This window comes from Corvus brachyrhynchos, unplaced genomic scaffold (genome assembly GCF_000691975.1).
Source record: "Corvus brachyrhynchos isolate BGI_N302 unplaced genomic scaffold, ASM69197v1 scaffold525, whole genome shotgun sequence".
Taxonomy (NCBI): Eukaryota; Metazoa; Chordata; class Aves; order Passeriformes; family Corvidae; genus Corvus; species Corvus brachyrhynchos.
Window position 1 is genome coordinate 841,152 of NW_008238341.1, and position 6,000 is coordinate 847,151.

General features: G+C 51.3%; 1 protein-coding gene across 1 annotated transcript in view; it reads right to left on the bottom strand.

The window, feature by feature from the left end:
• Positions 1-6,000, bottom strand: part of EPHA8 (EPH receptor A8) — a 51,797-nt gene that overhangs the window by 21,939 nt on the left and 23,858 nt on the right. The window lies entirely within an intron of this gene.

Here is a 6,000-nt window from a genome sequence, read left to right on the forward strand (position 1 = left end):
AGCAGGTTTAGATGGCATATTGGGAGAAACTCTTCCCTGTGAAGGTGCTGAGGCCATGGCACAGGGTTCCCAGAGAAGCTGTAGCTGTCTCTGGATCCCTGGAAGTGTCCAAGGCCAGGCTGGACGGGGCTTGGAGCAACACGGTCATGTGGGAGGTGTCCCTGCCCGTGGCAGGGGGTGGAACAAGGAGAGCTTTAAGGTCCCTTCCAGTCCAAACCTTTCCATGATTCTGTGTTCATACACAGTCACAGATTATGTGTCTTGGAAAACAAACTGTTTTTTCTTTCTTTCTTTTTCTGGGAGGATGCGGAGCTTTGGGATAACCAGGAGGTGACGTGGTTTCACCAGCCAGTATTCCCTGTATTTTACAGAGCAGCTGGTGGCCTTGCAAATCACAATGAAAATCTTGTGAGTCATCAACTTTTTTTGATTCCCGTTTCTGGCATCACGGAAAGGACTTTTGCATAACTCCCACAGCACCACTTTGGAACTGTTTCTGCCCCTGCCCTCGGAAGCTTTGACTTGGTGTCTTGGGGTGACTCTATGATGTGTATCCCCTATCGCTGCTCTATGCCCAGACATAAATCCTGTGCCTTTGTGTGTCTTTAAGCTGGATTTGTGAGAAAGGGAGAAAAAAAAATGAGCAATTTTGTGTTCAAGGACACAGATACACACCGCCCTGTGTTCCTAGCTGCGACAGAGCAGAGCAAAGCACCTTCCTGCTTTTCCCAGCTCTTGGCTCCTTTTCTCAGGAGAGAGATGGAGAGTTAAACTCCTTTGCTTTTCAGCTAGTCTGCAAGCTGAGGCAAGAAAGTTTTTTTTCCCTGGGACTTTGGCTTCTTCTTCTTCTCTTCTGGAACTGTTCAGAACTTTCCACCAAGGCCTGGAAGGGGCCCAGGCCGACCCAGATCCGAAGAGGAGAGAGAGAGACCACGCCCAAAGAAAGGACTCTAAAATCTTACCAGGTTTCTCTCCACAGCGAGAGGTTTTATTATTTAGCATTATTATTCTTTTCCCGTGTGTCTGTTAAAGAAATAGGTTTTTTTCCTTTCACTTTCCTCTGGGGAAAATTTTTTCCCCCTGAAACTTGGTGGGGGACGGATGGCTGTAACCTGCCTTCTATCAGAGGACATTAAATTTGGATGTTCCTCCAAATTTGTCTCAAACTGGGACACTGGGTACACTCACGGCAGAACCCCTCTGTGGGGGACACCTGGAGCATTGGTGCCACCAGCTCTGAGTGTGACAGCCTGGTACCCAGACAGCAGGCACAGGATGCTGCAAGCGCTTAAGGCTGTGGCTTGGGCCTGCCATGTGTGTGCTGTGGCTTGCACAGAAATTCCTCTTGAAATCCACACCAAGAAAAGTGAAACACCTTCCAAGATGTTTGCGTGGAGGTGCAGTAACAGGGTATTCTCATAGAATCATGGAATCACCAAAGGGTTTGGACTGGAAGGGACCTTAAAGCCCATCTCGTTCCACCTGTGGCAGGGACACCTTCCACTAGACCAGATTGCTCCAAGCCCCATCCAGTAGCTTCACCTGGAACCTTTTTCCCAGGTGTTTCCAGGGCTTTCCCTGCCCCTATGCCAGGCTGTGCCCCCAGCACAGTACATTTCTCCTCCTCTCACACAGCTCTGCTCCCCCCTTGCCCCACCAGCTGTGGGACTTTCATAAATGCCCATGGACACAAAACTATTCACAAGCACATAATTACCAAGCTGGGTATTTTCTCCTCTTAATTAGCAATGCCATGGTGCTTTAATTGCTCGATTAAAGTTGCCCACAAGGAAGGTTTAAGGTACATTAAATCTGCTGATTGGTTCATCAGCATGAATCCCACCAACTGGAAAAAATTAACTGGCTTCCAGATTGCTAACCAGACTCTCCAGATCCATTTCCACCAGCTGTGTCCCACAGGAGGAACGAGAGAGCCCAGCAGTCCTTCCTCTATTCCCACCTCTCCTTCACTTTGGGGGCTGGAAGGGAAGGGTTCCAGCAGGGGCAGTGTCCCTCTCTTCTCTTGTCCAGAGGAAAAAGGCCATCTTTTAGCTGAAGCAGAGCTGGGTAAAGTCTAACCCAGGGCCAGATCCTCACTCGGCCACACACAGCAAACCTGAGTTTGGTGGCTGTTCTCACTCAGGCTACAAACACTCATCTCGTGTGCACATGGGCTGCTGGATCAGGAATTAGGAATTGCTCAGTTCCTGCTCTCTCATCACTGTTTTCCATCTAAAGGGAACAGCCAAGCTGAAGGTCCCAAGAACAGCGGAGGGACAGCAGCCAGAGCAATCAGAACACCCAGAGGATAAGATGCCTGTTCCCAAACTTCAGACAGAAATGTCTGAACGGCTCCTGAAAGCCATGGATATTCAACAAAGAAGCTCTTTGGGAGTGGCATTTCTGCCAAAGGCTCATCCACCCACTCTGACAACAGGGAAGAGGGCCCATCCTCTTTTCCACTTGTTTATTAAAGAAAACCCTTCCTGGGAGATTCTCTGCTCCTGGGGGTCCCCGTGGCTGGATGCTGGATGGGTTTGTGTCAGCTCCCAGAGAGCAGCACCATGATCCACAGCCATGGCACTGCTGCTGATGCTCCAAACCAACTCCCTCTGCATGTACAACCTGTGAGCAGCTGAACAGATTTTAGCCCAACTTGAAGTTTTGCTCACTGATAGCTGGTGAGAGATGCAGCCCAAGAAATAATTCAGACCTGACTCAAAAGGGGGACCCTGATGCAAGGACTATGAATTTACATGGTCCAAGGACCAAGGTCTATCCACCAAGGACCACCACCACAACCCAAGGTCTTGGTGGCTCAGGAGCCTGGCAGCCCTCCCCAAAGAGGGGCTGACTGGGGCTGGTAGGAGGGATGTGGTTGAAGAGCCACTGTCCTCACCTGCCTGAGCCTCCATGTCCTCCTCTTCATCCATCCATCCATCCATCCACCCACAGGACAGGGTACTCATGTCCCAGCTCTCAGCCTTCCCTGCCCACAGAAGCACAACCAGGCTCCCCTTTCCCATCCCTCTAATTGCACTGACCTTATTGAAATGGGTCTCTATTTGTCCTGCACAGCAGCTGCATATCAATAAGGTGAATTATGCTGATTGTCTCCTTATCTGATAAATTGCTGGGACAGATCCTTTTCCCTCCTGCTCTTGCTTATTCTGCTGTTTAGGCAGAGCAGTTGCTATTTGCTGTGTGTAAGAGATGTTAATGTGTCATGTGTGGACTGATGCGTTTCAAGGAGGAAAGAGCAGCACGTCCGAGGCTGTGGGTGAGGGGGTGAGGGAAGAAAAGTCTTTCAGAACCTTGAAAACAGAGGGAGAAGCAAGTGGGCTGTGCTGTCCCAGGAGGGGTTTCCTCCTTGGGGTGGCTGTGGCACAAGATGCTGTGGGACTAAATGCTGGGAATGTTAGGAGCTGGCAGACCCCAGGATACCATCAACAGATGTGGGAATTCCTGCTCAAATCCCATTTCTGCCCAGTTAGGAACTGTAGCACACATGCCCAGTCCCAGCTGGAGAAGGGGATTCTCTGGGGAGGAACCTGGCAGAGGCATTAGGCATGGATACAGGGACAAATGTCTGGTGTGTGGGGGCTGTGACACATCTGATGCCAAGCCAGCTGGCATCTCAGATGGCCCTGATCCCAGCACCCCTGGGCTGAGATCTGGCCCCCTCAATCCCATGGAAACTGCCCCTCACATCCTTATGGCAAACAGCAGGACATCAAAGCAAGGTGAAACGTGTGGATCCTACTGGGATGAGTGCAGGAGTAGGAGATCCCAGCCACCACCCTCCTGCCCCAAAAAAGGGCAGCAAAGGATCCAACATGATGGATGACAGCAAAGCCCCATCCCTGCAAGTGTCCAAGGCCAGGTTGGACAGGGCTTGGAGCAACCTGGTCAAGTGGAACCCCATGGCAGAGGGTGGAATGGGATGAACTTTAAGATCCCTTTCAACCCCAGTCTGGGATTCTACAACTCTGTAATGGGGATGAGAGGCAAAGAAGTTCCCGATGTTCCTACACGTCTTTCACCACATCCCACCTCACCCCTTTCTTCCCAGGTCTGTGGCACTACTTTCCTTCTCCTCTGAAGGGCTGGGAACACCTCTGGCCATGGTCTGGTTTCCTGAGCTGTCTTCCATCACTCTGGCAGGCCCTTAGAAAAATGAATGTTAAAGAGGAGGGGGAGAAACCTCCACTGTTCAAATACCTTTAGCTTTGACAAATAAGGCGTCCGGCTGTGAAAGGCAGAAGGAAATTAATTTGGAATCATATTTTAAACACTGCCATAGAGGCAAAGTATCTTCTCTCTAATTTCTCCCCCTCCACACCTCCCCTCCCCAACCAAAAAATGAATTTCCCTGGTATTTATAGAAAGATTATTAGGACCACAAGGAGTGATTTATATCATCTCATCCCTGTGACCGAGAATGAAAAATTGCTGGGGCGACAGCCACTGGAATCCTGCTTTTGTCCGCCTGACAATTAAAACGGCTAATTTCCAACTCCAACAGATCCATCGGGGTTATAAATCATCCCCAAAAGGCACTTTTCATCCTGAAAAATGAACTCTGCCCCAATCAGGCACAAGATCAGAGATTAGCATCTGTTTGCCTTCACGTGTAAATGTATGTCCTGCTGCCCCACCAAAGGAGATGCAGGCAAGGAGGTGCTGCCTCTGTTCACTCGATGCTGGGTCAGCAAACTGTGCTGGAGCCAGAAAAATGGGACAGGGAAGGAAGGAGGGTGAGACAACACTGAGGTCAGAGAAAGTCCAGTGATGTTTCTGTCCTGATTCTGATGCCACAAGGCTTGGAGAGCTTCACCAGAGAGCACTGCTGGGTCTGAGTCCATCTGCAGGGCCACCTGGGAACATATGTTGGACCACGCTTCCTCCTGTGCCGTGCCTGTGGTTGGAGCAATCCCACCAGAAATGGGCAGGAGGGCAGAGAAGGCGCCCACAGAGCAAAACTCCCACAGTTTTGCTGCAAGGAGAGAGCAAACCTGTCCAAGGAATCACATGAAAATGAGGCAGGCAGAGCCCAGCACCAACGCCACAGCCTCGCTCAGCCTCCTGCCTTTGGGGTGGGGATGTCCTGGGGCAGAGTGTGCAGTAGAGGACTGCTGGAGGGGAATACAAGGAAGGGCTGTTTGGTCCATCTGAGCCACCTTGCAGCTCCTTGCAGTGGTGGGGCTGGCACAGCCAGCCAGGAGGCCCATGCCAGTGCCCCCTCCTGCAGTAGCACATGCCTGGCCCCACATACATCTTGCACCCACTCTTTAACATGCTGGAAGACCTTTTCTGAGTTATTAGATCTATCCCAGGATGACTTTCACATCAACTGCCACAGACAGGAGGAGTTTCAGATAAAAGCATTTATTCTGCCCATCCTTCCCACTCTGTAGCTGGAGACCTGCAGGAGCCCCTGGATCCGTTCCAGTCCAGTGTCGGACGTCCTAACCTTGAGTCAAGTCTCCCTAAGACAAATGCTCCACTTGATGTTTCCTCACTTGACGAAACTCAAACAAAGGCCCCGCACTCGTATTTGTGCTGCTCCCCCTCACCATGTCCCATGAAGAAACAGAGAGCAAACAAATCTGTGTGGAGGGCTCTCCCGGGGAGCCTGTGCTCTGTACACACACATCCCTGTGCCTGCTGCTGGTCACCCCACTTCCTTATCACAGTTTGTTCAGTTGGCAGCTCGAAGCTGCCCAGCAGCACTGAGGGCCCCTGGGAAGGCTCCCCACACCCGCGGACAAGGGGCTTTGCAGCAGCCCCGGGAGGTGAGGCATGGACGCAATGACCTTGTTCCATGAAAGCTCAGTGTTCTCCTTTTTGCTTTCCTCTCTTTTAAGCCCCTGCCAGCAGTGGGTGTTTCGGTGAGGGCAAGTAGTGCCTTGCTGGAGCACACCAGAGATCTCAGCACCAGGCAGAGCTGCTGGGGGCACTGAGCTGGGATTTCTGTGCCAGTGATCCATGGTAGGGAAA